The sequence below is a fragment of the Chelonia mydas genome, chromosome 2 (assembly GCF_015237465.2).
Source record: "Chelonia mydas isolate rCheMyd1 chromosome 2, rCheMyd1.pri.v2, whole genome shotgun sequence".
NCBI classification, from domain to species: domain Eukaryota; kingdom Metazoa; phylum Chordata; order Testudines; family Cheloniidae; genus Chelonia; species Chelonia mydas.
The window spans coordinates 194,064,139-194,076,292 of record NC_057850.1 but is presented as its reverse complement, the minus strand read 5'-3'; the positions used below and the strand labels follow the sequence as shown (position 1 = coordinate 194,076,292).

Below are 12,154 nucleotides of genomic sequence, written 5' to 3'. Positions count from 1 at the left end.
GGGGAGATTTATATACACAGAGAACATGAAACAATGGGTGTTACCATACACACTGTAATGGGAGCGATCAGGTAAGGTGAGCTATTACCACCAGGAGAGCGGGGTGGGGGTGGGGGAAACCTTTTGTAGTGATAATCAAGGTGAGCCATTTCCAGCAGTTGACAAGAACGTCTGAGGAACAGTGTGTGTTGGGGGAATAAACATGGGGAAATAGTTTTACTTTATGTAATGACCCATCCACTCCCAGTCTCTATTCAAGCCTAAGTTAATTGTATCCAGTTTTCAAATTAATTCCAATTCAGCAATCTCTCCTTGGAGTCTGTTTTTGAATTTTTTTTCTTGAAGAATTGCCACTTAGGTTCCTACGTTAGTGGTTCTGTTGTGTGGTGTGTGGTTGCTGGTGAGTCTTTGCTTCAGGCTGGGGGGCTGTCTGTAAGCAAGGACTGGCCTGTCTCCCAAGATCTGTGAGAGTGATGGGTCGTCCTTCAGGATAGGTTGTAGATCCTGGACGATGCATTGGAGAGATTTTAGATGGGGGCTGAAGATGATGGCTAGTGGCATTCTGTTATTTTCTTTGATGGGCCTGTCCTGTAGTAGGTAACTTCTGGGTACTCTTCTGGCTCTGTCAATCTGTTTCTTCACTTCAGCAGATGGGTATTGTAGTTGTAAGAACGCTTGATAGAGATCTTGTAGGTGTTTGTCTCTGTCTGAGGGGTTGGAGCAAATAAATAAAGAAACAAACAATCACTGTAATTTAGTAATGAGCTGAATAAATTAGAAGAAATGGTGTCATAGCTGGATAGCCACGAAGTTTCATTCCCAGATCACCTACTCCTATATTTCATGGACTTTCCAGAAGTCTTCAACTTTCAGCATGTCACTTCTACCACCAGAAACTAGGGAGGAATGAGACCAGCTCAAAAATAGGTTGCAAACTGCAGTAGCAGCATCTTGTGTACAAACTATAACCTTGCTCTCCATACCCCCACCAATCTGTGTGCTTCGTTCAGCCCAAATCTGCTTACTTTGTTGTTGTGCAAGATGCATAGCCCAAAAGCTCATGAAGAGGTACACTGCCACCATGCAGGACAGAATGCAGAAGATCCATGTATGGTATCTGCACTCCCCAGCTGAGTCCCATTGGAATCTACTATACCATAGAGGGGACTTGGGAAGTAGGGGGTGGACAAAATGACATGCAGGGTGACAAGTGAATCCCACCCTCAGAGTCCCACAAGCCAAATTCCTACATTATGTTAAAAAGTAAAGTTGATATAGAGGCTCAGAAAGCCCGTATGCTGCAGTACTGACCACAGAGCATCTTAATTGCCCCTCTGCAGGCCAGAGCTGGAGCAGTTTTTTCTCCTATAGAACTTGCTTGCAGAAAGCCCATTTACTCAGGCTTTGTGCAGAGGAGAGGATCTCAGCCTTAGGAAGATAATGCTCAGAACACTATATTGGCAAATCCTAATGCACTGATAGGATTCATTGCTGTTTGCACATACACACAACCTAAATCACAATCCCCTCAATCCATTATCTGATGATATTACCATGGAACAAAGGTATCAGCACATTTTCATCTTTCCTTCCAATACAATGAATACCTAGGACATTTCTAATCCAAGGTTCATTTTTCCTAGCATTTCTGCTTGATTCAAGATATTTTAGCACATGGCAATGTAACTCTTATGGCTAGATATTTGAAACATTTCATGCAAGTACATTTCTAAACTGCTTCATAAAATATTTACAGAAAGGGTGCATATATTTATATATGTGCACAACTATTCAGCATTTCTCAAACAAGAGGTGGAGAGTGACAAGAACAAAGGGTGCACATTAAGTAAACAAAAATTGTGTGAGTAGCTTCCATTCAGGTCAGGCAACTTTAGATGCCTGAAACCCACAATTACTGTACAAAATAGATAAGTTCCCAAGACGTATGGGTTATTCCTGAAGTGCTTCTTAAGCACTCATATTAGCTGATAAAATACCTCTTGTATCAGAAAAAGGATGATCTTCAGAATGTTTGGGGAACAAGATCCCATGGAGGCAAATTGGAGCAGCTACTAAATACCTATTGGTCACTTTTGATGACCTTGAGGAACAGGTTTTTAAGATATAGAAAAAAAAATCAATCAGTGTAGATCTCTGTATGAAGAATTGAAAGGTAAAGCATCAAGGGCTAAATTCAACCTATAGATACTCCTGTCAAGGAGTTTAAAGAAAAACATGCAGAGGGAAAAAAGTAAGGGAGGGCATTCCTTCCTATTTTCCTTCTCCTGATTAAATATATTTTTTCCCTGAAACTCTTAATTCCCAAGCAAGCAGACATATCTAACTGTTTATTCCCCCTCCTTCTTTATTCCTTCTCACGCATATTTTGGTGTCATCTGTAATTCTAACAGACTAAGTTGTTATGTTGCTTGTCAGTTTGCCATAGCAGTTGGCTTGATCTCTATAATGAAGATGTTTCCTTGTCACTGTTTAGGAATGTATTTCTCATGTTTTATGGAACGATTGTTGTTGGTGATAATTTTAGTTCTCAAAATTATTTGAAATTGAAATCAATGGGGTTACAGTGGTTGAATTAAAGACTGAGTTTGATCCAGTGAGTTATTCATTGCAGGAGGAGAATGAATGTATAAATTGCACATTACTAAAACAGGTCCATTGACTCCAGGGAGGAGTCATATTCCCGAGAAGTTTTGATTGTTTTATACCTGCCACCTTCTTGGAGGTTCTGTGAGTCAGGGGCAACTTTAGTTTCCATTCATATCTCCATAAGAACCCTACTGCCCGATGCTACAAAGGGTGTGCACTGAAACACTGAATCTCTTGGCCACGCATCCTCCAACTTTAGTCTGTCTTGCACCTCTCACATAAGGCAGGTGGCAGCAGATTGTTTGTAAATCCAGACGACTTTATGCTACAAGGGGATCTGAACTGTGATTTATGCCAAGGGTTAATCAAGCATCCAGTCCTGCCTACCATTGGAGTTTTGCTTGAGTAAGGACTCCAGGATTGGGCCTTGTTTGTCCTGGCTAAAATGCTCATTGAATGTGACTTTAAGCAACAGGCTTACTGAACTGTACATTAGCACAAAAATGTAATAAAGATACTCAGGTTTGAGCATCCTTCACAACTCCCAGTAGAACCACATTGCTCAGTATATTTCTGGCCCTTAAGGAAGAGTCGTCATGTTTTAAGAGAGCACTTCACTATCAACCCAGGGGTGATAAGATATTGTAATACGAATTCATCATGTGTGACTCTGATAGATGGATTTATGATTTTTCCCTTGAAGACTTCTTCACTGTTTACAAATAAGCATATGGACATGAATTGTCTAGTTTAGTCTGTTTGAATCTCTCTCCTTCTGATAATTCACCTTACTGTTTAATCAATGAGTTTACCAAAATGTTATTTATATTGGTTTTAAGTACATTACGTAAGTGTTAAAACAATTTGGACTACATTGGTTAAAAAATGATCTCTAGTTGCTTCTGTTCAGAAATGCTGAAGAATATGGAACCAGAAGTGCCAGCTACAACACTTTGAAAATTCTCACTAAAATTAACTGTGTACAAAAATCCCTAACAGCTTCTATATATACACAAAATATTTCCTGCCCAGAAAGACTGGTAGCCCCAACTCATTTCATAACTATTGAATCCTTTGAAAAAGCATCACTATTTCAGCTGCACACATGTAAACACGAAAATGAATTCCCACAATTATTTGAACATATACCGTTAGTCTTCATACTGTGATTAGCCATTTTAAAGACTCCAGTGGGAGTCAGCTCCCTGAAGGAGACACTCAAGCAAGGGACTAGGCCCTGATCTTACAATGGAGACTGCTAGCACAGAAACATTGTCCTGGGTATGTTAGCTAAAACAGCTGACTTTAAAAAGAAACATCCATTTAGTAGCCCACTCATCACAAGTATGGCATATTCCTGAAGGACTGAGCAAAACTCAAGTAAACGTATAATAGATCTCTACAGAGAATAGGGGAATAGAATCATCCATGATGAGTACATAGCAACAATTTTGGCTGTATAAATAATACCCATCATCTGCCCCCCCCCCAACTTCTAACTCACCTCCCCCTAACCACCAAACACACAGGAGTTTTGGCTAATGGCTCTGCATACTTGTTAAGCCACTAGCTGCAGTCCTGCTTCCAAGTATGTATACATTGGAGCTGGAGGTGTAATTTCCAGCTTGAATGTCCGCACTAGTGCTGACTGAGCTAGTGCACTAAAAATAAAAGTGTAGTCACAGCAGCATGAGTGGTGGAATGGGATAGCCACCTCAAGAACACACCTAGGCCTGAAGAAGAGCTCTGTGGAAGGTCAGCAGCTTGTCTCTCTCACCAACAGAAATTGATTTAATAAAAAAAATATATATTACTTCACCACTTGCTTCTCTAACATCCTTGGACCAACACAGCTACAACACTGCATACAAAAAAATGTGGCAGTTCTGCTGCTTTTTATGGTCTTTCATGTCTATGGAGGGTGAGTGGGGGGCAAAAAAGCGAGGATGAAATCTGAGCCTTAAGCAGTACACTAGGCAATGTACTTTATTGCCGTGCAAACTCTTTTGTTACGCACACACATACAAACACACACGCAGATTATCTAGGCGTGGAGTAAAAGACAGATGCTGGCAATGTTCAGAATTATGATGCATGTCAGGTCATGTTCTAATTGATTGGCACATCTCACAGCTGGCAGAGTCCAAAATTGTTTGCACGTTAGTGACTGGAATATTAGAATGGAGTTTATGTCAGCCTTTTCTGACAGGTGGCCGCATCCCCAGTCAAAACTCTTAGGGCCATATTGTGGCTTGACCTATATGATCACATAGCCTTCATCAAAGTAATACCTTCCACACCCTGAATGGTTTTCCTGCATTTCTCTGCAAGCATTATGGGGGAAGGGAAAACAGGGGCTGCATGCCTAGTACTTCATCAGATATGTGGAAAGGAAGTGAATAGAAACGGGTGATGCTTTTGCCTTCGGAGCGTCTGAGCTGGCATAGAGAACAACAACATGCTATTGGTAAGGGGCAGTTGCAGATCACTGTTCTCAGAAGGCCAGGCAGAGTTCCCACTGCTGTTCCTGCAGTAGCACAATTGAACTGGCCCCTTTCTATGGGCTAGAGATAGAAGGACACTAGTCCTTAATGCTTTGTGGGTTCCAAACACATATTTTAAACTAAGATTTTATGGTCTGAAGACTCTAGAAGTACATGAAAATGACCATACCTACCTAAGAACCATATGATTCTCTAAGACAGACAACTCAAATAGAGATGTGCACAGTGAGTAATCACTTAACTGATTTTTTTTAATAAATAAAACTCAGAAGTGCCATACACATAACATGTAGCTCCCACTAAATCATTTTCTATTTGCATATGACGTTTCTGAAGATTAGGGGTGTAAGATAAACAACTGTTCATATTTGATAGTCTGAAACATTTCAGAGGTCCTATGTACACAGATACACACTGTGGGGATTTTTAGTTTTTGCTTCTGAAATGGCTTTGGTATTTCAACTTCATTTCTGGAACTCATAGGTCCATGCTAATACAAAAACAATTATAATTGTAACGGCTCCTGCTCTATGATCCAGGAGTCACAACTTCTTGTAATGAGGCAATCACTCTTATCCTGGTGGACAAAAAATGTCAGGTTTCCAGTGATGTGTTAAATTTAATGACAGAACTCCGCCCCCCCCGCCCATTCCTCCACAGAAATAAAGTGGAGACAACGATTTTGCTACAAAATTATCAAACCAAAGCTTTAACACACACAGAAACTTTACCTCTGAATACAAGTCTAAATATGTTCCTAGAACTCAAATTCAATACAAATCCTAATGCAGCAGTGCAAGCAAAATAAGAACATAAATAGTGGTATGCAATCCTACATACCCATTGTCCCTCTTCACTTCCAAAAGTGTCTCATATAGCACTACTATACAAGATCAGAAACAAAAGGCCTACAATGTTAAAATATAAAATATTCATCTTCTAAGGTGCTGGTACAAGTACAGAAAATCCTTCTACCATGATTGCTCTATTATGCTGGTGAAATTGTTTACTCAAAAAGGAGACATTGTCAATAAGTGATTTCATTTTTGCACCTGCAATTACTTTATTTGTATAGACAAGCAGACTGAGTGAAATCCTTCCCCTACTGAAGTCGAAAATTTTGCCAGGGACTTCAGTGGAGCCAGGATTTTGCCCAATATATGCAGAAACAGCTGCAGGAGCAATTTTGTGCATGTAAACTTTAAGGCCAGGTCAAAGTTGGCTGAAAATTTGGCTGACAAAGTATGATTCCAAGCCTGCAAACTTTTATTCATACAAATAGTTCTATTCATTTCAGAGGCTGCTCATGTGAGTGAAACTACCTGTCAGTTGGAAAGTTACAGGACTGAGTACTTGCTATGTGTTAAACACAGTACACTTCAAAAGTGTTATATATCCTGATAGGTTCAATAATTTTTTCTTATCTACATAACTTGAAATGAAATTTAATGGAGTGAATGATGATCAACAATATTTGACAATGTAAAAGTGTCCTGCCATAGATACAGTTATTAGATTTGCTAAACCACAGTTTGTTGAACTTTTAGGCACCATAACAAAAATATATTTCAAGAATATGACAAACATATGGCACATTAAACATGGGGTAGTATTCCCATGCTTCCTGTTAGATACATATTTCTGAAGTCTAAATATGAAAAAAGCACAGCAAAATTCAGTTTGGGCCAAATCCTGAAGACCCTACTTAGTTCTAAGTCCTACTGAAGTCAAATGGGAATTTTGCGTGAGTAAAGACTTAGTGAGAACCTAGTAAGGACTTCAGGATTTGGGGCTGAGTAAGTATTTATTAATGCAACCAAAGGTTTGCAGAACAGGCCCTTGGCTTTTTATGTTCCAAGTTTAACATGAGAAAAAGATTTTAATAGACCTTTCTGTGGTTTTGATATTATGTTGAATATAGACACAGTGCCAATGTCATTTTTAAATAATTTTCCTCACTATTGCAGCCTATTGGAAGTTTGAACTGAAACTTGCATCCTTATTTAAATGTAGGCTAAGAAGGATTAGATTTTGATCAGTAAAGGGTGGTAAATGTTGCATTCACAGTACACACACAAACTGAAGAAAAAACATTGATAATCAAAATTTACAGAGATTCTCAAGTAGCATTTTCTTATTTTGTGTAATTAGTTTGATTTAAAGATCTTTATACAGTATATTTTGACATCCAATGTTAATTTGCATCTTATCTGGTTATAAAGCTTTAACTTTTTGAATCTCATTGTTTATGGTCATTAAGCAATTGCCTGACCAACTCTATTACCTACCCCCCATAACTTCCCACAACTGAAATTTTTTTTAAAAAAGCTTTAAAATATTAATATAATTTGTCATTTTTTAAAAAAAAATCTAATTTTGTCCAAGACTACTTATGAGTTATTTCCCCCTCTTATTATGACCCCAACCCAGAAGAAAGCTCTTTACACATGCTTAAGCATGTGTATAGTCCCATTAATTTCCCTGAGACTTCATATGTGTTGAAAGTTAAGCACATGCTTGAGTGCTTTGATGAATGGGATTCTATACTGTATTGGCTATTATTCTAGCATTATCCACATGGAGTAAACTTTTTAGAAAAATTAAATATATATTTGGAGAAATGAATACAACATGTTGGGCCTCATTATGCACTCCTTTAGCATACAAGACTCCTATTAACTTCAATGGAAATTTGGGATACTCAAAGAATGCAGATTTAATCTTAAAATATGTATTAACTTTATAGAAAGCTATTGTAAGTTTGGAAAATAAAGTCTTCAGTAGAGCTGGTTGAAATGTGTAGATTCACTAATAAGTGTGTAAGCCTGAAAATGTTTGTGAATCCTTAGAGTTTTAAATACTGTTACTGGAAGCACATTATCCAACATGTGGCTTGTTTTATTCTCCTTAGAAAGAAATTCAGTCATCCAGTCAGAGCAGAAAGAGTATCATGTGACCAAACACACCATAAATAGCAAACAGTAAAGATGAAAAACTCAGTCTGACAGTGCTTCATTCTAAGTACTTGGTGAATATTTAGGAGTACCAGATAAATTTGTAACAGATGATGGGACTGGTCTCTGAACGATTCACAAAATAAAAAGAGGCTGTCATCCAAACATTTAACTCCATTCACTTCCATCTGAATCTCATCCATTTCTTTCTGGAACAGGGGAGGCCAATGTGATACTGAAAGGCAAACTGTTGTAACACAATAAGCCTTCTTGAGAGTTGACAGATTTTTGAGAGATGTCAGATCAATCTCCATTAGTAGGTATGAATGAGCAAATCCAGTTTACTGAAACACTGTCCTCCCAAACAAAACTCCAATAGGAGGTAATGCACACTGGTCTGCACATAAAACTGGATTCAGTGTCACTTTGAAATTTCCACAAATTTTGATGGAGCCATCCTGCTGGATTACTGGTATGATGAATGTAGCCCACTCACTGTGTAAAACCAATGACAGGACTCCAGTGTTCTCTAAATGGTCTGAATCAGCTTCCATCAGAGGCTTCAGAGTATAAGGCACAACTCTGGGCTTGCAATATTTTGGCTAGCTGTCAGACTTAACAGTGAGCTTCACCAATACTTTTCTCATCTGTCCAAGTTCTCTTTCAAAATATTTGGAATGCCTGTCCAGTATTTCTTGAAGATTTTAAGGTGCTTTTACGATCACTTTGATCTCAGTCCAATTCACCTTGAGCTTCTCAAGCCAAGATCTGCCAAATAATGGAGAATACATCTCTTCAATCACATACAAGGATAAAACTGATTGTCCATCTACTTGAACTTTCACTGGCATATTCCTTTTGGAACTAACTTTTTTTTTCTCCCAGTACAAATCTTTAAAAAAAACTGTGAAGGTTTCTTCCGGAAGAAGTTGTGACAAAGTGCAGCAGTCAGTGAGATGGTATGCTCTATTCTCATAGAAACTCCTTCGATCCAGGGTGTGACCCTGATGCCATCTCGGACTCAAGCTTCTGATTAAATGTACAGGGCTAGGCCTTGGTCAGTGTCTTTAGAGCTCTTGTCTTTTTCCACATTATAAATTCCCAACTCCTGTCCTTTTTTTAAGTTCAGTCTTCATATGTGTTTTTTTTTGGATGTATGATTACTTTGTGTTGCTGGTCATTGACTTGTACAACAGGTCAGGTAATGTGTCCTTTCTTCTGACACTTTCTGCAAATAACCTGATGTGTAGTTTCCACACAATGGCCACACACAAATTCTTTACATCCCCGTGAACCCCTGTCTTGCCAATTAAGGAGATTAGCCTCTCGGTTCACACTAAATTCCAAAAAATCCTTTTCTGAGGTTTCTATTGCAACTGATACTTCAATAGCCTTTTTGAATGTAAGCATGGATACAGTCAGTAACTTCTTCTGGACCTGGTCATTGCAAAATCTAGAGATTAACTGGTTACGCAGGGCATCACTTAATGTTTGTCCAAAGTAACAATGTTCTGACAATTTCATTACAGCAGCAAAAAACTGAAGACAAGCCCATAGTGTTAGATATAGGTGGAGGGGAATGTTTATGAATATAATTAGAATGATTTTACCAAACAGACCAATGCAGTTAGGTTTATGCAAAGTCAACATCCAGTTACAAGTTTGTATTTTCAAATATATTAGCTGTACTGTGCAGCAACTAATGAGTCATTTTTCTACAGTAAATGTTATTACTATTGTATATTGGACATAGAGCCTTTGAACAGGAAATGAGATTTTATACTTTCCTGGAAGTTTGTTGTTTTCCAATTAGACAACTATTTATAATAAATAATTAGACAAATTATTATAATCTATAAAATTCTGAAATAATTTACCCCGGATTTACTGCTTTCAAAACAATATACAAAATTAACATTCTGAATATAAAACAAAACATGGGGGCAAAGTGAAGGTTGAGTGGGAAGATAGTGGGAGATTACTAGTGCTAGTGGGAAACTGGGTAGATCTGTTCGCTGTTACTTCAGTCTATTTAATTTATTTGTGTATAAATACTTTAGATATTTACTGTACTCCACTGAGATCCAATGTCAACCTTAACACTTCATAAAGATTTGTCAGGGAATTTAATGTGCATCTTTGACTACAATGTTGTTCTTTTTAAAATCACAATAATACAATAAAATACATATTTGATAACATATTTCAATATATACCAGTAACATACAGTATATTATTGTATGCCAAAACACAAGTAGAAAAACAAAAAAGCCAGATCTGTATGTACAGAATTCTCAGCCTGCCAAACTCCACAAATGGATGCATATCTGTACAGTAAATGGAATGCATATTCTTGGATAGCATACACAGTATATGGAAACATCTCTGTATGAACTATTTCTTCTTTCAAAACTACAGTAATAATTTAAGATCCTGGCAACTCTTACATTCCAATCTTATAGTACTCTTTTGCTAATTGGCCTTCAAGAAAGGAGACCCAGTTATTTCGAAGAATCTCAATGAGAAGTTCTCTCTAGGCTTTTGAAATGAAGTTCATGTATGCCCTTTAGGCTGTATTTTCCTTTGAAGAAGAGGTTCTGTTACAAGGAAGTTTTCACAAAATAAGATTGATATTGTCAGAGGGATTACATAAATATTAAAAGACAGTCACAACCTTCTAGCATTTTTGTTTCAGCATCTTAGACAAAATTTTCATCCCTCTTAAGACACATTTTGGCTACAGATTGCTAATTGACTTTAGTTAAAATCCTTTTAAGATAAACTTGGTAAATGTTATCATACAAAAGCCTGATTTACAAAACCCTGTTTCTGTTCTGGTTTAGAAACAATGGGAAAAATTCAATTCTACTGAAACTCCTCAGAAGTCAGTGAGAACCACACCAGGAATAGGTTTAGCCCAGTATGGTTGAGCACACTGTATAGTGCATCACTTTATGCATTCCTTAATTTGCGAATTGAAAGACAATTATTTCACTTCTAAACAGATAATGGATCTGATCCTGTTATCATAAAAAAAGAAAGTTATTAAATAGAAAGTGAACTATATCTCAGTGAGGATGGACTATGACCTAATTTAAGACAATATTCTCATTAACTTCAGGATAAGGCCAAATCAATGGGCCCCATACTGTTGCCATTGAAGTTGGTGGTAAAACTACCACTTGCTACAAAACAAGATTGGTCCAATTTACATTGGACTTACATCAGAAAAACCTTGATTGGAATCCTGGCCCTAATGAGCTAAATGGAAGTTTTTCCTTTGATTTTAATAGAACCAGGATTTCACAATTTTAAGTTTGCAAAGATAAAGCCAAATTGAATTGCTTTGTTTCTTTTTTTTCCTACCTTTTACACATGGACCAAACAGGTTTATTATTACTGTGGTAGTAACTACTATTATCTCCAACAAATTTCTTATCTGTAAGAGTGGTGATTTTCTCCAGTGTCACTACAGTTTGTTTAGGCTAATTTGTTCCTCTGTTCTCTCTCTCCTCCCCTCACTCCCCTTAAATTGTAAGCTTCTTTTATTTGTCTCTCTCCTAGGTTAAGTATTTCTTCTAGTGGGTCAAAAGATGCTGAAAGTCTCCACAAGCAGCATGCAGAAGCTTAAAATACTATTCTTACCTATTACTACTTGATGGAAGAAGATCCAGCCATGAGTAAGAAATTGGCTTAATAGCTCTGGCGCCAGTAGGTGGGGAGATAGTAGGCAAGAAGGTAACTAGGGAAGGCAGCTATGGGAGAGAATGAGCCTGACTGGCCCCAAAGTTATGAGATGCCATGCACCAATATGCCAATAACACCCACCTTACATCTTTTTGAACAGACAGTCAATGCTAGCACCCAGATTTTTGGTACCTGCAAAGGACATGTATGTTGAAGAACAGGTGGCTTTGATCAATGAGTTATAGGTTTTGTTATGAAATTCTAATGAAGATTGACTGCATTGGCTTCAAACATTTCCATGCTGGTTTTACATCAGTATATAGGAGAACAGAATTTTGGCCTTTAGACTAAAATTTATTGATTCCTTCTTTGTGGTCATAGGTCTTGCATTTTACATGTTTA

At 37.7% G+C, this 12,154-nt stretch overlaps 1 long non-coding RNA gene across 1 annotated transcript; it reads left to right on the top strand.

Moving 5' to 3' along the window:
- The first annotated feature begins 382 nt into the window (after positions 1-382).
- On the top strand, positions 383-11,540 carry LOC122464333. Its single transcript, XR_006288275.1, has 3 exons — positions 383-590; positions 5,718-5,721; positions 11,530-11,540. It is a non-coding gene; the product is annotated as an uncharacterized LOC122464333 (long non-coding RNA).
- The last annotated feature ends 614 nt before the right edge of the window (positions 11,541-12,154 follow it).